At 36.1% G+C, this 24,271-nt stretch overlaps 1 pseudogene; it reads left to right on the forward strand.

The window, feature by feature from the left end:
* The first annotated feature begins 19,495 nt into the window (after positions 1–19,495).
* LOC149564101 (xyloglucan endotransglucosylase protein 1-like) lies at positions 19,496–20,649 on the forward strand (annotated as a pseudogene).
* Positions 20,650–24,271: the final 3,622 nt, after the last annotated feature.

Genomic DNA, 24,271 nt, shown 5'->3' on the forward strand with positions numbered 1-24,271 from the left:
CAAAACCCTCATTTTAAATGAGACATCCAAAAAAAAAAATATTTGTCCAACAATTTCACATGCCCAAATCTTTTAACATCCCATCATAACAGCAAATCCAAAACCCTTAGATCTGCAATAAATCATTCATATATCTTGCCCTTTTCTTTTATCCTCTCATGCATTCCCATGGATTCAATCTAGGGTTACAATAATAAAAACCATAGCTCTGATACCACTGGTAAGGAAACTTGGCAATAAAGAATATAACTGTTTCCACATAACCCATAATAGATCTGAAATAAATACGAAATTAAAATCCACATGCAAGAGAATAGAAAACATACCCACAAAATTGTGACACAAGATATACCCTGGGAAACCCTCATTGAGGGAAAAACCCAGCCTCCAAAAGCATCCATCACCATGTATTATTCAGCAAAAAATACCATTGCCATACAACCATGGAAGCCTTCATGGTCATAGCCACAACCGAGCAAACTATGTGAACAAGCATGAATCCACACATCCCATGCCATGCTTTCAACTTTCACAAATGCTCCCTTGGCTAACCTATCAAGCCTTGTCCCGCTCGACTCTTGCCTTTTGTCTTCTCCTTGTCACTCTCTCTCTCTCTCTCTCTCTCTCTCTCTCTCTCTCTACAACAACTACCCTTGTGGCTGCTTATATAGTAGCAAGTCCCACAAAACCACCAAGTGGTATTACATAAACCATGTGCTAAAACCATGTGCTACCTAACTCGCTGACCCCACATTTAATATTGGGCATTTAATTCTTTTCCCCAATATTAAATAATTACATAAAATATTATCACAATGTTACAATACAACTCATCAAGAATATTCTATGGGAATCTTTACATGTTGCACGTCCATCTAGGCACAACATTACATATTAAAATAAAATAATAAAATAACAATATTATGCAATGTGTGCAACACCCATTATCTCAACACTCTAACAACATGGCATTTCTAGATTGAAGTGTGTAAAGACCTCTAACAAGGCCACTCTTAATAGGGTGATTAAATAATTTAACACAGTCATATCCAAAAGTGTGTTTTGTAACCTTTAACAAGGTTGGCTCCTAACATGGCTCACTTTAGAAGAGTGAAAAATAATAACTAGTAGCAATTAGTGGTTTTCCCAAATTGAATTTCCACGTTAAATCTTGGTGTCTCTTGTGTTCATGCTATTTCTTTCAAATGTGTATGCAACTAAATTAATTAAGGTTAATCACACTTAGTATCTTAAGATCTACATATTCAATATTTACAGAGTAACAGTTGATATTTCAGTACTTGTTGAGTGATAGTAAATTGTTAGTGTTAATCGAGTGTTTTTGTGTTAACCGAGTAACAACAACAATTTAGTTTTAATAGAGTTTTGGTTTTGATTTGTATTGACATCTTAGGGATCTAGGATTTATTTTTGTGTAAACTGATTCACCTCTCCCATCTCAGATACTCCTCTTATATTTCCAACAATTGGTATTAGAGCTTTTGGTGCTTGTAGAGAAGGTTTCAAGGACATAAGCTAAAGATCAAGATGTCTTACAAAAGAGATATTCCCAAGTTGAAAAAAGATGACTTCAAGGCATGAAAAGAACTTATAAAGCTACATTAGTGACTTTGGACTAAAATATTTCAACACCAAGTATAAGGAACCTACTAGAACTTTGACTATGGAAGAAATTGTTGAAAAGAAGAATCATAGCATAATGATGATTGGCATTGTATGAACTCTTAATTATGTTGAATTTGATGAATTCGAAGATTGTGCTACTACTCATGAAATGTGGGTCAAGGTGAAATATATCTATGGAGGAGATGAAATTGTGAGGAGAGCCAAAGAAGAAAGCTTAAGAGGCTAGCTTGATCAGATGAAGATGAGAGAGGATGAAAACATTGAAAAATACAGTGAAAGAATCAACACAAGTGTTAGTGCAATTAGAGCCTTTGGAGGGAAAATTGATGATGTCACAATGGTTAGCAACTCTTCTTCCTATCTATACAATTAGAGCTTTAGCTATTCAAGAAATGAGATGTGATCCCAAGAATGACATAACTTTGGATGCACTAGTTGGAAGGTTGACAAACTTTGAGTTAGATAACTATGACAACTATGTTCTTAACTCTAGAAGCATTGAGTTTGCATTTCAAGCTAAGATTTCACTCAAAAAGAAAGGTCAAAAATCTAAAGGAAAACAATCATAAAGTGAAGAAGAAGATAGTTCTAATAGTGATCTTGAAGTCATTGAAGCCCTTCTTGAAAACATATATCCCAAAGGCAAAGTAAAGTACAAAGGTAAAATGCACCTAATCTATTTTTCTTGTGAAGAAGTTGGCCACATTGCTACAAGGTGTCCAAACAAAGAAGGCAAAGAAGAAAACTAGAAGAGCAACAAGTACAAAGGTAAGAAGGATTTCAAAAGCTACACAGACTACAAGGATAAAGGTAAGAAGTCTTGTTTCATGGCTAAAGATTTTGATAGTAGTGATGATGATGAAATGGTTTATATTGCTATAAAAGATGATGAAGATGATAAGATGCCACTTATTTCTCATGTTAGTAAAAAAGATACATGGATTATTGATAGTGGTTGTTCTCACCATATGACTGGTGATAAAACAAGTTTTGAACACATGGAACACTATGATGGTAGGAGTGCTAGATTTGGAAATAATGAACCTTGTTGTATAAAAGGAAAAGGTTGTATTGCACTAACCAATGAACTCAAATATGACAATGCCTACTAGGTTGAAGGACTAAAGCATAATCTATTGAGTGTTGTATAGTTGAATAACATTGGATTCAAGGTAGAATTCATGAATGGGAAGGCCAAGCTATTGGATGGAAAAGGAAATCTAGTTGGGTCTGGCAATCAAACAAAAGGCAATCTATTCTACCTAGATCTAAGTGAAAGTTCATGTTTCATAGATCAAGTAGAAGAGAGTTGGTTATGGCATAAAAGATTATGTTATGTGAATTTTGATACCCTATTCAAAATAAGTAAAAACAAAAGAATGAGAGGGTGCAAAAATTGTCAAATTGGAAAGATGGGAAAGAAAAGTTTCAAAGCAAGAACTATCATTCTAAAGAAGTCTTCAAGCTGGTTTATACAAACCTTTGTAGACCTATTAGCATAGAAAGATATAGTGGGGATAAGTATTTCATTTTATTTGTTGATGATTATTCTAGGATGATGATAGTAATGTATTTGAGAGATAAGTCTGAATCTTTTCAAAAGTTAAAGTGGTATCTAGCTAGAGTTGAGAAAGAAATAGGAAAGAAACTAAAATGTTTAAGGTTAGATAGAAGAGGTGAAATCAAAAAACAAAATATCAGCCCTTTGTACACCTCAGCAAAATGATATAGTAGAAAGAAGGAACAAATCTATCATGGATTGTGCAAGAACCCTAATGATAGAGAAGAATGTTACAATCAAATACTTGAAGGAAGCAATCAGTACAATAGTCCATACCTTAAACAAAGTATAGCTAAAGAAAAACTCAATTCAGACTCCTTATGAACTATGATATGGCTATAAACCCAATGTAAGTTACTTCAAAGTATTTGGTAGCAAATGTTATATCTTGAAGGAGACTAGGAAAGGTAAATTTGATGTCAAGAGTGATGAAGGAATATTCCTAGGATACTCTAGTAGAAGAAAAGCATACAAATGTTTGAATCTTACAAATGATAAGATCGTAGAAAGTGCACATGTGAAGATTGATGAGTTTGGAGAAAGTAGTAAAGAAGAGAGTAGCAAAGAACCTAAAAACTACAGAAGTTTTGTTTACTTTGAAAGAGCATTAGAAGGAGCCATGGGGACATTAACAACATTATATGTCAAAAAAGGGTTCATAACAGTCAAAATAGCATGAGATACAAGAGTAGGTGAGATAGTTGGAGTGGGACATGTAGATTGTATGTGAAAATCCAACACAAAGTCCAAATCCATGAGGAATACTATGAGATAGTGTCATTAGACATCTCTCCACTAGTAATAAGGTGAATAAAGATAGGAGCCATGGGTGAAAGAATCTAAACGCATAATACCAATAGATTTTTTTTTACCAAAAGAAAACGCTTCATAATCTTGATCCAACCTCTAAGATAACTGCCCTAGTTTAAATGAAATTTCAATAAGAAGTGGTTTAGGATAGTCTAAATACACTAAATAAAAATACAAGCTGCAATGAAAATGCTAATTAAGAATAAAAATGTAAGATTGCAAGCTAACAAAGAATAAAAATTCAAGATTGCAAGCTAAGAAATGAAACCAAATTTAAGATACCATGCAAGAAGAATTAAGTCTAAGATAATAATAAGTATGCAATAACTATGCTATGAAATTAAAGTACTAAGATGTTAATTCTTGAATGCTAGGGTGATAATTTTTGAAGTTTTCAAGTACTCAACATATGAAATATAAGTTATCTATTTGATTAGAATACAAGTGAAGGAGAGACTTCTTTTTATAGAGAATGAAAAGAAATGAGTGGTTGGGTGAGTGTAGGCGCACCTAGGGAAAGGTAAAGCCCTAATGTTGATTTTTGTTTGTAGATGGTCTAAGAAATCATTAGGGTAATAAGGAATAGTTAAAAATTCCCAAGGTTTTTTTAGATGGTTTCATTTAATAGGTTTTGGATTAGAAGTCTAATTTTGAAACCTAGGCCATGACAAGGGGAAAATTGCAAAAGTTTCTCTAAGTGGAAAAATGTGGTAAAATGAAATAAAAGGGGGCAAAGACTATGTAAAGTTGGTCCTTCGATGTTCTAAGTTCATCCTAGAAGGTTTGGTAACATTCTATCAAAATTTGAGGAGTCTAGGAGAAAAATTGTAAAAGTTGTCAAAAAGTTGCATTGACAACTTTGCAATTTTTACAAAATTGCTTAACTTTTAGGCAGTTTTTGAAAAACCAAAAAATTTGGTAGTTATGGTTTGAACTACATGCTAGAATTGAGCATGAAGTATTTTAAGACTTTTCCAACTCATTTCCAAGGGTTGGACAGCTGGGTGTATGGGCAACACATGTAACAAGACAATTTTGTGAATTTGAAGTGTAGTTTTGAAGTTTGAATAGAGTTTTTGGATTGAACAATGAACTATTTTTCATGAAATAGTGCCTCGTGTTCATGTTTTGAATCTGTGTGTGATTTTTTTGGTTTCAAGTGAGCTTTTGATAGGGTTTAGAAAATTATCTATTTCCAGTGATCTTGTTGTCTAGTTTTGTGTTACAAGCATGAAATGGGCTATGGCTTGAGTGTCCTTGGTCAAAACACCATGGCTCTTAGATACCAATAAATAACCTCTATAAATAGTTTAAATAGGGTTTTTGGAGGTTTTTGAAGGTCAAATTATATTTTTACAAGCGAGCCCTAGGCAAGCAAACAAGCTTGGCAAGGTGCAAGGAAATGCTTGTAAACAAGTTTTGTGATGAACAGATGATTGGCATGGGTCAATCTTGAGTTCAAAATGTAGAAGCAGTGTATGAAGGGATTAAAACTCAAAGTAGGAGTTTGGGAATGGATTTTGACACATGTGGAGGAGAAAACATAAACATTGCCTTTAAAACCCTTAAAAGGAGTGTTTTTTGAATCTGTATTGTATAGACAATATTGAAGCCCAAGACCTATAAAATCTTCAAGGTTGGAACATTGGGAAAAAAATATAGTATACACCAAGGGGTATTATTAATGGTTTTTTATAGCACTTTTCTTGTTTCTAGGAGGGCTAATAGGGGCTCTTAGGGCTACAAGGGCTATCTAGGAAAATTAGTGATTTGAGTGTGGGAAACTTAATAGAGTGGTGTAGAATGATGGGGGATGGGTCAAGAATCTTAGTAGAAAGGTGCAACCTTTTTTTGAGTCACTTGGTTCATTTAGGGTATTTTTTGCAATCTAGGCCAAAGAATGCATATTTGGTGAATTAGGGAAATGACATAGAAACTTGAATTGTTGGGAGAGCTTCTTGGAGAAAGGGGATTGTAGAGAGATCCCCTAGGTTAGAGTTAGGATATAAAAACCTTAGTAGGCTAGGAGTATCCTGGGAAGAGCAAGAAATCTCTTAGTTGAAGAATCTCCCCATCAAAGTGGTATCAAAGCCATAAGATCAGGCTTGCGGTGGCATGTTGTATTCCACGGAGTCAAGTGGATCTTCCAAGATGGTTACCAATGTAGAGTTGGAAAAGGAAGTAGATGAGAAAAGGAAGCTCTTAGAAGAGAAGACTAGGGTTCTAGATGAGACCCTAGAAGAGATTAAGGATAAGTTGAAAGAGATAGAGGATGTAGCCCAAGCTAAGGAAGATGAAGACTTTGGCAAGGGTAAAGAAAAGGTGAGTTTAGAGGATGAGATCCCTGAACATGATCCTTCACTTGGTGAGTAGGAACTATTCCTTAAAACCCTCAAGGCATCTGGAGGGAAGAGTCTAGAGAATGTTTCCTTATTCCATGGAAAGATGGATGCAAAGGTAGTCTTAGAATGGCTTGAGAGCATTGAGAAATACTTTGAGTGTGAAGGGACAACAAAGGCCCAAAAGGTGAAATTTGCAAAGTCCAAATTGAAAGGTCAGGCTTTGACATGGTGGAAGTTTGTGCAAGAAGAGAGAGAGAGTGAAGGGAAGAATCTTATAGCTAACTAGAAAGCCATTGTGCAAAAGATCAAAGAAACATACTTACCAGAGGATTATGAGATTCAGATCCATAAGCAAAGGTAGAATCTTAGGCAGAAAGATCTTGATGTGGCTACTTATAATAAGGAATTTCAGAAATTGGCACTAAGACCAAGGGTGTGAGAAGCAGAGAGCATCAAGGTGGCTAGACAACTAAATGGCCTTAAATGGTCCATCCAAGATGAGCTGAGCTTGTTTAGCCTCACCACTCTTCAAAGTTGTTTTCAAATGGCTAGGAAAGTGGAAGAAAAACTAAGGAAGAAAGGGGACTCAAGTTCCAAGAACAAGGGTAGAGGTAAAGACTTCAGACATGGTTCAAGGGGAGACTCTAGTGGCAAGGGTAATGAGTAGAGAAGCTATGGAGACTCTAAGTGGAATGAGCAGGCCAATGAGACTAGTCAGAGGGGAGGGTCTAGTAAAGGTAGAGGGCCCAACAATGGTAGTAAAGGTAGATTTGGAAACAATAGCAAAGGTTCACACTTTAGCAACATGATGTGTTATAACTATGTTAAGTTGGGACACCCTGCTTACAGATGTCTAGAGAAGGCATCATCTTCTTATGGGGAAAAGAAAATCATGTATGTCGAAGAAGAGGACAATTAGAAGATAGTAGAAGTGGACCTTGATGTTGAGAAGGGAGAAAACCTCATGTTGAGGAGAGTATTGGTTAAGGAGCCAGTTAAAGATGGCCCAGAGCAAAGGAGAGCATTGTTTAGAAAAACATGCAAAATATTGGGAAAAGCATGCAAGGTGATCATAGACTTAGGGTCTACTAATAATGTCTTGTTAGAGGAGGCAATACAAAATTTTGGTTTGACCAAGATTCCACATGTGCGTCCTTATAGGGTGACTTGGTTGAATAACGGGTAAAACATCCTAATAAATGAACAAGTGTGGGTAGACATCACCATTAGCAAGTATTAGGATAAAATATTTGGTGATGTGCTTCCCATGGATTTTTTCCACCTACTATTAGGAAGACCCTGGAAGTATGACAAGGAGATAATGCATCATGGGAAGGAGAACAAGTATTCCTTCAAGAAGGATGGAGTCACTTATAGGATCCAATCTATAGTGGAAGAAGACAAGGTACACAAGTCTACTACTAAAGCATTAAGTTCATGAGTGGGAAAGAATTCCTTAAGGACTTGAAGGAGGGTAAAGGAGTAGGATATGCCATTATGTTAAAACCTAAGGAGGAGGAGACATATTCATCTACACCTATACCTGTAGAAGTCCAAGAGCTATTGGATCAGTTTAAGGATATCATTTGTGATGGAGCATCACCAACCCTGCCACCAAAGAGGACCATAAGTCATCAAATTGACTTCATCCTAGGAGCATCATTGCAAAACAAAGCTACATACTAGATGACTCTAGAGAAGAACAAGGAGATTGCAAGGAAAGTTCAAGAGTTTCTTGATTAGGGGCTAATTAGGAAGAGCATTAGTCCATGTGTCATACTAGTGGTATGAGCACCCAAAAAGGGAGGTAAGTGGAGAATGTGTACTAATTATAGGGCAATTAATAGAATCACAATTAGGTACAGATTTCCTATCCTAGGATACAATACTTGATGAACTGTCTAGGTGGAACTCGGTACTTCTCCAAAATTGATCTCAAAAGTGGATACTATTAGATTAGGATGAAAGAAGGGGATGAATGGAATTCTACATTTAATACTACTGAGGGTCTCTATGAGTGGTTGGTAATGCCATTTGGCCTTACCAATGCACCAAGTACCTTCATGAGAGTCATGAATGAGGTTTTCAAAGACTACATAGGGGTATTTGTTGTGGTAATACCTAGATGACATTCTCATCTTCAAAAACACCAAGGAGGAACATGTGAAACACCTAGAGCTGGTATTGAGGAAGCCACAACAGGAAAAGTTGATAGCAAACTTAGAAAAGAGTAAGTTCATAAAAGAGGAATTGGTGTATTTGGGGTTTGTAGTATCCCAAGGGAGTATTAAGATGGACAAAGATAACATAGAGGCTATTTTGAGTTGGCCTACACCTAGATCTTCTATTGAGGTTAGGAGTTTTTATGGATTGGCACAATTTTATAGGAATTTTGTAAGAAGGTTTAGTGAAATTTGTGCACCTATGATGGATACAATCTAAGGGGACTTGAAGACCAAATTCATGTGGACCAAGTGTACAGATCAAGTTTTTGAGAGATTAAAGGAGGTAACAACCCAACCTATCTTGGTTCTACCTAGTTTTTAGAAATCATTTGTGGTGGAGTGTGATGCTAGCAATATAGCAGTTGGAGTGATTTCGAGCTAGGAGGGAAGATCAGTAGTATTTTTTAGTGAGAGGCTTAATGAAGCCAAGACAAGGTATTCAACATATGACCTAGAGCTCTATGCACTTGTCCAAGCCCTCAAGAAGTAGAGGCACTACTTGTTGCCTAAGAAGTTTGTTATCTCCATAGATAACCAAGCTTTGAGTTTCATTAACTCACAAGAGAAGCTAAGTTTGAGACACATAAAATGGATGGAGTTCTTGCAGTTATACACTTTTACTCTCAAGCATAAGAAGGGGACAACCAATAAGGTGACAGATGCTTTGAGCAGGAGGTTGTTGATAGTGCAAGAAGTCAAGTTGCAGAGCATTGGCTTGGATGGTTTCAAAGATCTATATGAGGAGGATACTGATTTCTCAGAGGCTTACAAGGTATGTACTACTTTTGCTAATAATTTTCATAGTGGTTTTTCTAAATATACCCTACAGAATGGACTCTTGTTCAAAGGTCATCAATTATCCATTCCAATAGGATCTATGAGGGATAATCTCACACAAGAGAAGCACAATGGGAGCATGACTGGACACTTTGGTTTGAACAAGACATTGGACCCCATGGAAAGGTTCTATTACTAGCCCAAAATGTAAAGAGATGTTAGGAGGTATGTGGAGCAATGCAACATATGCTAGAAGGAAAAGGGAACTTCATCAATGTAGGGCTCTACCAACCTCTCCCAATTCCTAATAGGCCTTGGGAATGCATCAACATGGACTTTATAGTGGGCTTACCAAGGACTAGGACAAGTATGGATACACTTGTATTTGTGGTAGTAGAGAGGTTCAATAAGATGATGCACTTCATACCATGCAAGATAACACATGATGCAAGTAATGTTGCCAACCTATTCTTCAAGGAGGTGGTTAGGATACATGGCTTGCCAAGGAGCATAGTGGCTGACAAGGATGTCAAGTTTATGGGGAACTTTTGGAAGACCCTATGGAAGAGGCTTGGAACAAACCTAGCACATAGTTCTTCCTGCCATCTTCAAACTGATGGTCAAATAGAGGTGATAAATAGGGTATTGGGGAACCTATTAAGGTGCCTCACCAAAGAGTATGGACAAAGTTGGGAGAAAGTCATTCCCCAAGCTGAATTTGCATACAATGATAGCAAGAATAGGACAACAAAGCTTAAGTCATTTCCAAGTAGTGTATAGCACTCACCCAAGAGCTATCATGGAGTTAAGGGACCTACCTTCACATGAAAAGATTAGTGGGAAAATTGATTACCTTGTGCAATCAATGAAGGAGGTACATGATCAAGTGAAGCAAACTTTGATGGAAACCAATCAGAAGTTAAAGGAGAAGAAGGATGTGGGGAGAAGAGAGTTGCAGTTTTAAGTAGGAGACTTGGTGATGGTGTATCTTAACAAGCCTTGGTTACAAAAAGGAACCCCTAGCACGTTGCAGATGAGGAGGATTGGGCCATGAAAAATCCTTGAGAAGTATGGACCTAATGACTACAAGATAGATCTACCAAAGGACATGGCTCTCTCTCCAATTTTCAATCTCAAAGATATAATACCATACAAAATTCCTAAGATGGATGTCATAGATTATCAAGAAGAACTAAACAAGGATGTATCAGACCTGAAGGTACCTAAAAGAAGCAACCAAAGGTTGAAAAGATCTTGGATTCAGAGGGTGACTTCAAGAAGCTAGGAATCAACATGGATTTCTTATCTCCAACAGTACCTTGGGCCTCTTCATGCAGGGGGAGAATGGTGCGGGAGAACCTAGGGTAAGGTAAAGCCCTAATCTTGATTTTGGTTTGTAGATGGTCTACCCAACCATTGGGGTAATAAGTACTATTTATAAAGTCCCAAGGTGTGTTTAGGTGGTTTTATTTAATAGGTTTTGGATTAGGAGTCTAATTTTGACAATTAGGCCCTGATAAGGGAAAAATTGCAAAAGTTGTTGTAAGTGGAAAAATGTGGTAAAATATCATAAAAGGGGGAAAAGAGTGTGTAAAGTTTGTCCTTATATGCTCTAAGGTCATCCTAGAAGGCTTGGTAACATTTTATCCAAATTTGAGGAGTCTAGGAGCAAAATTGCAAAAGTTGTCAAAAAGTTGCATTGACAACTTTGCAATTTTTGCAAAATTGCTTGACAACTTTTAGGCAATTTTTGAAAACCCAACAAATTGGGAATTTATTTTTTGAACTACAGGCTAAAATGGAGCATGAAGTCTATTTAAGACTTTTCCAACTCATTTCCAAGGGTTGGACAGTTGGGTGTACAGACAACACCTGTAGCAGGATAGTTTTGTGAATTTGAAGCGTAGTTTTAAAGTTTAAATAGAGTTTTTGGATTGAAAAATGAACTAATTTTGATGTACAATAGTACCTTGTGTTCATTTTTTGAATCTATGTGTTATTTTTTTGGTTTCAAGTGAGCTTTTGATAGGGTTTAGAAAATTATATGTTTTTAGTGATCTTGTTGTCCAGTTTTGTGTTGCAAGCATGAAATGGGCTATGGCTTAAGTGTCATGAGTCAAAACACCATGGCTCTTGGATAACAAGAAATAGCCTTTGTACATAGTGTAAATATATATTTTTTAGGTTTTGGAAGGCCAAATTCTATTTTTACAAGTGAACCCTAAGCAAGTAGACAAGCTTGGCAAGGTGCAAGGAAATGCTTGTAAACAAGTTTTGTGATGAATAGATGATTAGCATGGGTCAATCTTGAGTTGTCAATGTAGGAGTAGTGTATGAAGGGAGAAAAAATAAAAGGAGGAGATTGGGAATGGATTTTGATTCCTATGGAGGAGAAAACACAAACATTGCCTTTAAAACCCTTAAAAGGAGTATTTTCTGAATATGTACTATACAAACAATACTAAAGCCCAAGACCTACAAAATCGTCAAGGTTGGGAAATTGGGAAAAAAAATTAGTATACATCAAAGGACCTTATTTAGTTTTTTTTAGTGTTACAACACTTTCTTTGTTTCTAGGAGGGCTAATAGGGGCTCTTAGGGCTACAAGGGCTAACTAGGCAAATTGGTGATTTGAGTGTGGGAAACTTAAAAGAATGGCGTTGAATGATGGGGAATGTGTCAAGAATCTTAGTAGGAAGGGTCAACCTTATTTTTGAGTCACTTGGTGAATTTAGTGTAGATTTGGCAATCTAGGCCAAAGAATGCATATTTGGTGAATTGGGAAATGGCATGGAAACTCAAATTGTTGGGAGAGCTTCTTAGAGAAAGGGGATTGTAGATGGATCCTCTAGGTTAGGGTTAGGAGTAGAGAAGACCCTTACTTGGCTAGGAGTAGCCTTGGAAGAGCAAGAAAGCTCCCCATCATTGGGAGTATAAGGGAAATGAATGGAGGGCTAAGATTAAGTGACAAAAGAAGAAAGATTAAAATTAAGAGGCAAAAAGAATGAGTGACTAGGATTAAGTATAAAAATAAAAGAAGCTAAGATCAAAAGGAAAAAATGGCGAGTGGCTCGGATTAAGAATAAAAAATAAGAAAAAGTAAAAAATAATTTGAAATGATTGGACAAGAAAAAATATGGAGAGGTGGCTTCCTTGGAAAAGGTGATTTTTTGGATGATTAGAGATAAGAAAAGATTAAATGCACTCTAACCAAGATTAGAAATAGGATAACTTAGGTGCAGACAAGGATTAGTGAATATGACAAATGATGGATTTAATTAAATTCAATCTAAATGGATTTACAAGAATGTCTATCAAGTGGGGGGATTTATATAAATAAAATTTGTTTAAATAAAGGAGATAGAGAAACTATATTTATTAAAATAAATTTAATATATTAAAAGGATAGTTTTAAATAAAATTTAAATTAAAAAGTCAAGTGAATTTATTTGATTAAATAAATAGAAGAATATAATAATTTACTGTTAATTTTTTAAATCAACTATAATGTTAAGGGAAAAAATTAATAATAAATTAATATTATAGTGCAAAGGATAATTTTAGGTGTCTACACTAAGAAGGTGGAAAAAGAGGAGATTCCTTAGGAATAGAAAGGGGAAGATACCTTAGAAGAAGGGGAAATAACTTGGGAAAATGAACAAGTACTAGATGAGCCTACAAGCGATGACTCCCAACCTATGCCAAAAGATCAAGCTTCTATCAAAGAATCTACTCCACAAGAAGAGTAAGTTATTCCACCCCCTCTTGAGATGGAGGAACATGTAGAAAGGGATGTCATAGAATGAGAGACACATGTCCCCAAACAACCACATATTTGATCAATCACAATAGTGGAAGTTGCTTAGCAAGAACATGTTGTGTGACGAAAGAGGTACAGAGGTACACATTAAGGAACAAAGAAGAACTAAGTGAGGAAAGGATCCATCCATGAGTAGACAATAGGAGCCCTACCTAGAAGTATCATCGCAGTGCACCAAATTGACATGTTTATCCAAGGCTATTTATCTAGGAAAACATACTTGTACAATTGTGGAAGATGTGGACATGACTCTAGTTGGACGATCCTTCCATATACATGTTGCCATGATAGAGAAAAAAGATTTTCTTAGTGGCCTTCTCCCATTCAACAAGGAGGAAAAAAACTTTTAGTAGCTCAACCAATGATTTCTTGTCTCTATAGAACTTGGTACCATCACTCTATCTATTAGAGACTATTATGACAAGCTCCTTTTTAATGATCATTTCCAAACCATAAGCATGCAAAACACCATTCTCCCAACCCTCAACAAAAGCCTATGTAACCAATGCATTTGCACCATAAAAGGATTTTGTATAAGGGGTTAAACCACCAACAAACAAATTACTCCACATTGTTTCTAGATTCCACCATTTATCATAGACAATGGGCTCCAATCTATTCCTATATCCTCCCATCACTAAAAATAGAAATGTCTGTGATACCAAACTAGTTAAAAATAACCACCAACAACTAAAAAAATCATTTTCTACAATAAATGTTTGTTCTTGGCACCATGCTTCCAAAAGTAATGAGGCGAAGCATGATATTTAAGAAACATTTGTCCATGTATTGACATCACTTCTAAGAAGTCATCTCATATCCATGGGAATTTGTTACAATGACTCCCACTTCAAAACATGATTGGACATTACAACCAAGTTAGCAAGATAGTTTTTCTCTTTGTTACCCTTGTGGTACTCCTGAGATATGAAAAAATCATGAAACTCATTCAATATAGACAAGCAATCCATAATTATGTTTGCAATCTAGTCTAACTTGGAGGGGTAAAAGCCTTTAAGCAATTAATTATGTTTAATAAATCACTTTCTATCTATACCTTGGTAAGATAATTTTCCTTGGTTCTGCTTAACCCTGAGTAGATAACTCTAACCTCATGCATACGAAGTTATAATGGTGGAGGTTTGATATATTATTGATCCAAATTATATGCCTTTAAATAGATAATAGAAAAACAGTTGTAAAATTAATAGGTAGATAGTTACATAATTGTAAGAACTTATTATTCTAAACTAAAAAAGATAATAATAATAATAATAATAAATCTAATACGACAAAATAAACCTCCCCCATTTTATCATCAATCATGATGGAGTGAATTACTATGACAAATTATGAATTTATCTCTAAGTACCTACCAAAGGTAGATTGGCTCAATTACTTTAATAAGCTAGAGAATATTTTATAATCTAGAATTGATTGGTCATTACAAGTAGCATGTTTAGAGTACTTTTGAAATGTAGAGTTATATGTTTTAGGTAGAGATTTCATTTTGATAAAGTAACCAATCATTCATAGCATGAACCTAATTTTAATGTAATTCACACAAAATAGTAATCATTAATGAAAATGTTATAAAGTCGATTATTATTTTTTTATTTTTTTTCAATTGCGTATTTTTTCTGTTAGAATCTGATGAGATTAATAACCCAGAAAACTAGTGCAAAGAATAAATATCTAAACTATGAATGCAAATGATACAAAATCAAAATAGCATCATAGAGTTAGTCTCCAAGAGAGTAATGCAAATGTTGGAAGCAAAATAGCATTAAGAGGATGCAAAAACAAGAGATGCAAATACAAGCCAGGTAGCATGCTTATATAGGCTAGGAAGAGGGAGGAGGTGGCAACACCAACCAATGAGGAGCAACCATCTATCGGACTAAAGATAGAAAAGTATCTTCCCAAGATAGCTAATGGATGCTCACATGTAGGAAGGTGACACCTCACAACCATTCACCTAATAAGACATGATTTATTAACCTAAGAGAGATTACTAAAAGTGTAGGAAAAACCTAACAAAATAGGAAAAATAAAAAACTACACTAACACCCCCCCATAAGCAAAGCTTAGGTGGATGTAGAAATGGGTCCCGACAAGTCAAGCCTGATGAGGTACCCATGTACATAAAATTCCCCCAAAAGAGAGAGAAAAGAGACTCCCCAAAAAAAATTAGGACTCCAAGTGAGAGGAAGAGCCCCCCCCAAAAGATGAAGCATCCCGCACCTCCAGCAAAACTTGCAAATTTTGTCCGGTAGATCCACTTACATCGAACAAGTTTTCTTCCCTTAGGAAAAGGGACAAGATCCCAAGTGTGGTTCGTCATCAAGGAACTATACTCTTCCTGCATAGTTGTATCCCACTCAGAAATACCAGAAGCCTCATGAAAGGACTGTGGATTTGAGGCAGTAGCAATGAAGATATGTAGAGCATCCTGGAATTGTGAACGAGTTTTCTTGGTGTCTGATGGATCTCCAACCCAATCACCTACAAACTACAAGGTCTGTTTAGCCCAAAGTGGACCAGAAGATGGAGAATCTAGAGGAGAATGATCAACCTGTGAATGATGACTAGGAGAGGAAGGAGGTGAATCCTCTGAATCACTCTCTGCATCAGAAGTGGAGGTAGAATACTATTCAAGTGAATCTGACCCATTAGAATAACTATCATGTATTCCAAGTGACTCCAATATCAAAGTAGAAGGCAACCCTGTGACCATGCTCTGCTAGTTAAGCTGATGTAAGTAGTGGAAGTTAAGATGGCCAAACCGCTCATGCCATAATCTGCTCACATCATTAGAGTGAGTGAGCAAAACAGTCAAAGGAGGATCAAGAACAAAGTGAGAAAACATATAGAGTCATGACTGATGATTTGCTCTCCCAACTGCAACTGTAGAATCATTGTGCAACTCACGTAATTCCACTGAATCAGGAATCAACTCAACTCGCTTACCTAAACCTGTGTGAGTGATCTGGTATACCGATAGGAGATTAGTTGACAATGAGGGTACACAAGAAACATCATTGAATGTGCCATCCCCACATCAACAGACCCTCTCCCACACACCTCAATAGAAGTGTTATCACCCATCAACATAGAAGGCATAATACATGGCTCCAAGGATGCAAGTTCTTCTTTAGATGAAGCCATGTGGTGTGAATTACCCGAATCAAGAACCCAAGTGGATGGTGAGGAAGCAACTACAAAAAAGGCCTTGCCCTTTCCTTTCCCCTTGCTATTTTCTTTTTCTTTGTTAGACCATTCGTTAGAAATTTGTTTGATAGACTCAGGAACACTGATATTATTCTTCTCAAGAATGTATGTCAAGTGATCAAGTTGTTTCTGCAAACATTTATGTTCATCATGACCAGCTCTTTTACAATAGGCACATTTGACCTTTTCTTTCTTAGGCTTATTGCCCTTGGAAGATGGTGTATCAATAGTTTCTTTTGAAGAAACTGGTATCTGATCCTTCTTCTCCTCGCTATTCTTTTGTTTCTTGCCCTCACTATTGTTGTTACTACTTTGTCCTTGTTGTTCTTTTGTGCCTTTGTTGCTTGCTAAGGCATGTGACTTAGAGGACTTAAGAGTGCCCATCTGGATTAGCTTGTCCTGTTCTCAAGTGAGATTGATAGCAAAATCATCTAAAGATGGCATGGTGAATTGAGTACCAAGTGCACCCTTAGTAGCATAGAAGGTAGAGACAAACACAGAATATTTTGAACTTAGCTTAGAGAGAATACTAAGAATCAGTTGTTCATCTTTCTTTTCAATTCCACATTGTTTTAACTGCAGCCTTAGTGATTTCAATTTGGTGAAGAAATCTTGGATTGTGTTGAAATTATCTGGACTCAAACTAATTAATTTATTTTCCAACATATGACCCCTCATTGAATCTTGTGTGCCAAATAGTGTTTCTAGCTTTGTCCATACTTCATTTGGTGTATCCAAAGACTCAATGTGAAATAGCAAGTCAGGAGAAACAAACAAACACAATGTTCCATATGCCTCATCACATTTATTAAACCACTTAGGCTTGTCTTCATCTTTAGCAGGTTCAGTTTCAAATCCCATAGTTATCCTATTTAATTCATCTTTCCTTAAGTGAATTGTCATGCTTGATTTTCACTCAAAGTAATTGTGTGGAGTTAGGATGGGCATATTTGTTTGATCCATGATGAAGAAATGCTAAAAAGAAGAGAACCCAGCCACGTAAACACCCTCCCCCCCCCCCAAAGAAATATGATTTGGCACTTTATTTTAGTGCGTTTACAACTACCACTACACAGAAATACTTAGTGGTCTTGATTTCAATGCATTACAAACCTTCATGAAGAGCATATGCTAAAAGTGAAACTTGGGCACAATAATCAAAGAAACAAATAGCACCATTGTGATCTACTCAAAAAATCATGCACTTTCAAAAAAAGAATCGCCTTGATACGAGGTCGTATGAGAAAGTTATGATCCTCTGAAATTTCCAAAACGAGAACTGTGCATAGTCACAGTTGAGAATCTGCAATTTCTGAAGAATTCATGCATGAAAATATAAAAACAACTCAACTAGTGGATAGAGCACAAAAAAATAGCCAAGGTCATAACAAGAATCATCAAAATCGGAGTCCATATGAGCAAGAACAAAACATTTGAAAACTGCGTTCAAATTTGCGACTGCCAATGGAGAGGGGTACAGCTGTAGCTTTCCATGCTAGATCTTGCAAAATATATAGATTGCATGCAAAATCTAAAAGATACTTAGATGATTTTTTGAGGCTGCGAACAAAATTCAGAAAGCATTTTTCTTGCTGATATACAAAAGATGTTGCTGTAGTGTAAATTAGACACATTTAACAGTAAAAAATGGCTCAAAAAATCAAAAAATGACCCTAGCAACCAAAATATGACATGCAAATGTTGGATCAGCTTCCTAAGTCCATCAATGGCATGCTAGAACATGCAATACTGATTGAAAACTCTAAATATGCAAGTTGGTTGTCAGATTTGAGATTGAAACCCCAGAAAAAAACTGTTTTTGTCAAAACTTTTCTGATTCTCACGATCATCCAAAGATGCAAGAGAAGAGCATACTTCGTTTTTCAAAAAACTGCAATAAAGTTTATTAGCCCCCCCCCCCCAATCTCTCAAATAAGGAAACTAAAATCTACTCTTGCACATAGAAAAGCTCTGATACCATGTTAGAATCTGATAAGATTAATAACCCAGAAAACTAGTGCAAAGAATAAATATCTAAACTATGAATGCAAATGATACAAAATCAAAATAGCATCATAGAGTTAGTCTCCAAGAGAGCAATGCAAATGCTGAAAGCAAAATAGCATTAAGAGGATGCAAAAATAAGAGATGCAAATACAAGTCTAGTAGCATGCTTATATAGGCTAGGAAGAGGGAGGAGGTGGCAACACCAACCAATGAAGAGCAACCATCTATCGGACTAAAGATTAAAAAGTATCTTTCCAAGACAGCTAATGGATGCTCACATGTAGGAAGGTGACACCTCAACCATTCGCCTAATAAGACATGCTTTATTAACCTAAGCAAGATTACTAAAAGTGTAGCAAAAATCTAACAAAATAAGAAAAATAAAAAACTACACTAACATTTTCCATTCTTAAGATATAATTTTGTATCTATCCACACAATATTGATACACTTATATGACAAAATATTTTCACATTTATTAAATAAATTAAAAATCTTAATATGTTCAAATTTAATTTGTTTGATAAATAGAGAAAACTAAAGAATTGACTGGTAGGATTTATTTCACAACAAGACAAGTCAAATTGTTTGAACTTGGGCTTTGCTGGCTGCATAAAGAAATCGGCATGAGGAAAGGACCCGAGCCCCTTCTCTTTCCTTTCCGAACGGGAGTGTGCGCTTCAAAATAGAACTTTGACCGACCCCGTGGCAACTTGTTATCAATTGACGTGGCAAGGCTCAATCATAAGACGACGACGTGCCATGGAGTTGAGCGCCTTTAACAACCTGGAATTTATATTACAGCTAGAAGCACTTTTCTCTTACAACTATAATCATGCATGGTAGCTAATTAGCTCTGATAGCAAGGCGCTGATAAGATTTAAACTAGAGCCGCCCCCAGATAACATTCCATTCGAGATTGGTATCCCTGGAAAGCCAAAACCCAAATAAAACCCTGGGAAGGTACAACCATTCATACTAAATATACATACAAGCGATTCAGAGCTTTCAACCATCACAACACACTTTAACCTTCATCTCATCTTACTCAAATTCGATTTCCCCACTTCTATCTCCATTATCAATGGCCATCCTCGTGTATTTCCTCATACTTATGGTCTCATCATCATTCTCCCACCATGTTTCTGCAGATTTATACGGCGATTTTGATATCGCATGGGGTGGCGATCGGGCTAAAATGCTCAACAGAGGACAACAGTTGCAACTTTCTCTCGACCGCACCTCAGGTATGACGAAATTAACATCACAGTTAATTTCTACGCCTACGACCCCTTTCATGATTACTTCATATATTTGAAATTATATGTCGAACCTAAAATCAGAATTCATATGATCATAGGCTCGGGATTTCAATCCAAGAGGGAATACCTGTTTGGAAAAATCGATATGCAGATCAAGCTGGTCCCCGGCAACTCCGCAGGCACTGTAACCGCTTATTATGTATATCGTAGCCCTCGGATTAATAATGACATATAAGGAAGTATTATCTTTCTCAGTTGATGATGAACATGCTTGATAAATTTCTGTGTTGGTGCAGCTTTCGTCTCAAGGGAATAACCACGACGAAATAGATTTCGAGTTTCTGGGAAACCTGTCTGGAGATCCATACGTGATGCACACAAATGTCTTCTCTTAAGGCCAGGGCAATCGGGAGCAACAATTCTACCTTTGGTTTGAACCCACCGCCGATTTCCACACTTATTCTCTTCTGTGGAATCCTCAACAAATTGTGTAAGTAACGCAAACATTACTAGAAAATTTAACATGCAGAATATCGTTACATGTACAGTCTAGTTCTTCTAATGTATCTCGCTGGTCGTATTTTGCAGATTTTCTGTGGACGGAACTCCCGTGAGAGTGTTCAAGAACAGCGAGGATTTGGGAGTTGCGTATCCAAAGAATCAAGCGATGAGAATATATTCGAGCCTCTGGAACGCCGACGATTGGGCAACCAGGGGTGGGCTTGTGAAGATCGACTGGAGCAAAGCACCATTTGTGGCGTCTTACAGAAATTTTAACGCTCAGGAGTGCAGAATTTCTTCTGATTGCTCTGCTAATTCATGGTGGAGTCAGGCGGCCTTGGATTTTAGTGAGCAGCAGAAACTAAAATGAGTGCGCGAGAATTACATGATTTATGATTACTGCTCGGACCGGAAAAGGTTTCCGCAGGGCCTTCCTGCCGAGTGCCGCATTCAGACTGTTAATTGACCATAAATGCTGAATACGTTTCAGTCGACACGGCAGAGCATATAATTTCTCAATATTCTTTCACAAATTCATTTCCATCAATTTTTTTTTGTTTGATATTGCAATAAATAGATTAGGATTTGATGTACAACGATCACTTGCAATCAAATAAAGCGTATCCATTTTGTTTGAGAACGGCCTTGTGACGATCTAGTTGCGATTGCTGCTTAAAATTGTATTGTCGAGGAGGAGCTTACGTTTTAATTTAATTGAAAATTATTGGATAAAACGTCGTTTGTATTTATATTTATATATACGTGCATCAATGTAAATTTTAAACGGCAGAGACATTGATTAAAAAACAGAAGGAACAAATAAGAGAGACTTACTGTTTATTGTAGTTTACTACAACTAGTGGCTAGTCTATATTCAAGTGGGGAATCACTTACTATTAATTAAGTTTACAATAGAATACAGTACATGACTGCAGACATTCATTTATACATTCATAAACACCCTTTCAAGTGAAAAGTAATGAGAAGTCGAAGTCTTGTGACCGTTGGACTTCAAATTCCCAACAATCAAGCTGTTAACAAAGCTGCTTGTTTATGAACATTAAAGGTTTGAATGCCAATAGCTTACTTAGGCTTGGCCTGATAATAGTTACATAATAAAATATTATATCATTGAGTGATGTAGAAAGAGAATACATAATGATTATATATTATTATATTATATATGAAACTTCATAAAAGGGTTTGATCAATTTTCATAAAATTTTAATACAAAAATTATATTATATTATTAATTTGATCAATGTAAAAAGATAAAAATGACAATTTATATTTAAATAAGTAGTAGAATATGATGGGACACAAAATCGCCTTTTCGATTTGAGTACCATTCCAAGCTTTTGATCCCCTTAAAGCACATTTAATGCACGTGTACACCACGGTCCTTTTGAGGCCTAAGAGGTGTTTAATGTTTCTAACACCTTGCATTCAGCATGTCCATCTGTACCATGAAGATAAATTGTCATTCTAAGTCATTTCATGAAGTCTCATTTTGAGCAATGTCCAAATCTGCATTTTTGCCTAAGTGTCAAACAACGATAGGTAGTATTGTTTGCAATTGAATATCTTGCACCCAGTAATGTTTCATGACTCGTCTCTTTGGGAATGTTTACTATGCATATCAAAGAACCTTTGTTTCAGATTTCAAATCATTTCGACATGTTTTGACTAGGTTTTGAGTCTCTCAAAGTCAGTTGTTTATTGTTGTCATGCTGATGTAATTTGTGCAGAATTCTAGGAGCCCCTATTTGACCTATTATAACTTTGACGTAGTTGAACAAAATGAGAAAAAAAAATTTGCATTGCATTCTACAGGTCAGACACTTGTTATGTTTCTGATTTGAGCTTATAAAAAATCTATTTTATTATTTTTTTTAACGCAATTTTGAATGCAATTTCTAAAGTTCTATTGGTGTCATACGGTGCAAATTGATCAAAACCCTTGTTCAAGATGTCATAACTCTAAATCCATGATAGGTGAGACAAAATGGATTGTACCGTTGTGTTCTACTCTAAAAATTCTTTAATTGTGCCAGTTTACAAGTCTTGATGAATCTGTTTTCACACTTTCCCAGGTATATTTCATTTGCAAAAATTATTTTTTTGTCATTGTTCCTAGTTCTACAAATGCAAGTAGCCCACTTTGAACACTCGCCAAATACGCCTTGTTATTCATCATGAGCCCAAATCACAGATTTATATTCTCCTCATGATAGTGAACTAACACCCCAGTTTTCATGCCCCCAAGTGTCAATTTGACCTATTTTCAAAGTCAAAACTTAATGTGATTTATGGTTTTCTAACAAGTTTGCTTGTAGGTAGTTCTAAAAAAGTAACTTTGATAGTCAATATCTTTTGACTGAGTCATCATCATAAGGCGAGATTTGATAGGATAAGATATTGTTGAATGAAGAATCAACATGTCCGATTTCAGAGCCTTGTCAGGTGTTTCTAACAATTTTTAAAGCCAATCAGTGGACCCCTTGGCACCAAAGTTACAATTTGCAAGAAATGGTAAATTGAGTTTTAATTGTTATTTCAAAGGTCAAATTCGATCTTGATCAATACCAGATGTTCATTGGATCATTTGAGGTTTCAATTATTTTAAAACAAAAACTTTTTAGCCGGACCCACTTTTGGGGCCTGACTTATTCTGTCAGATCGACAAGATGTTGAGAGACACATGTTGTTAACCTCATAATAGTTTTTGACATTTGAGTGCCAACACACTTAATCACATTTCACATTGGAAGCCAAGTACATTATGCATGCTGAGTGATCTTCATGTGCTGAGTAGTTTTCAGATACCAAGTGAAGTTTAGATACCGAGTGAAGATCAGATACCGAGTGAAGATCAGATACCGAGCAAAGATCAAATACCGAGTGAAGATCAAATACCGAGTGAAGTATAAGTGCTGAGTAACACAAAGTACCGAGTGTTAACAGGTGCCGAGTGATACAGTTTTGATTAAGGTGTCGAACTATCCAGGAAACAACATGTGCCGAGTATCAGCAATACTTCAGGAGCCGATTAACTCAGTAGATCAGTATAAGAGTTTGAAATTGCACAAACTATGATGCAAACAATTTTTACAGCCAACATAAGGTAAATCTCAAAATATTTAATGATGAGATCGAATCTTTTATTTTTCCTATGCAATTTACATGCAACCCATAAGAAAAATGTTGAAGGCATGCAACCAATCAGCAAAAGATAAGTATTGAGCGAAAAATGAAGATTGAATGTGAATCGTAGATCCATACCTAACCCTAAATTCTCAAATGTCTTTATAAGGAAGACAAAAATTCATTATAAAGGAGACGAGAGGTGTGAGAAGACATACAAGGGTTCAAAACGAATTATATTTTCAGAAGCGAGGATTATCAAATCACAAAAAGGATTCAGATCAGAGAAAGCAGAACAAGTGTCTGCATTCAGCAATCAAGGATTGTAATCAGTCAGGTTTATTGTACCTAATACTCTCTAGCAATTGTATTAGAATGAAAATCCTATGGTGATAGGTTAGCTTAACAGTTATTTCGATAAATCCTTAATTAGGTGATTAAATCCTTTAACAAGGTAACACTTTATGTTAAGTGTTTGAAATCCTCTAACCAGGCCACTATTGACACAGTGTAAAGCCTTTAACAGGGCAGGCCTTTAACAGGGCAGACCATCAGAAGTGGTTGAACAATATTGCTGCAGTAATTTTTGTGGGTATCATCCCCACCCTAGTTTTACCTTCTTATTCCTGGAGGGTTTCTGGGTTACCAAATTCCAGTGTTATGAGTTATTGATGCATGTGTTTAGTTTCAAGTTTATTTGATGTATGCATGCAATTTACTTTCAGTTAAAAGTTTTATTGAAAAAAATGGGATACTTATGATTCACCCCCCTCTCATAAGTACTCTTTCCATATTTGAATATTCCAACAATTGGTATCAGAGAAAATCCAGGTTCTCACAAGGAAAAGCCTAACAGCTTGGAGCAAAAGATCTAAAGATGGAAGCTTTCAAAATTGGAAAGATCATTGAAAATCAGGTGATAGATGTGCAACTTGCTTTGCATA

This window comes from Cupressus sempervirens, chromosome 4 (genome assembly GCF_028749045.1).
Source record: "Cupressus sempervirens isolate cs-2001-9-10 chromosome 4, ASM2874904v1, whole genome shotgun sequence".
NCBI lineage: Eukaryota > Viridiplantae > Streptophyta > Pinopsida > Cupressales > Cupressaceae > Cupressus > Cupressus sempervirens.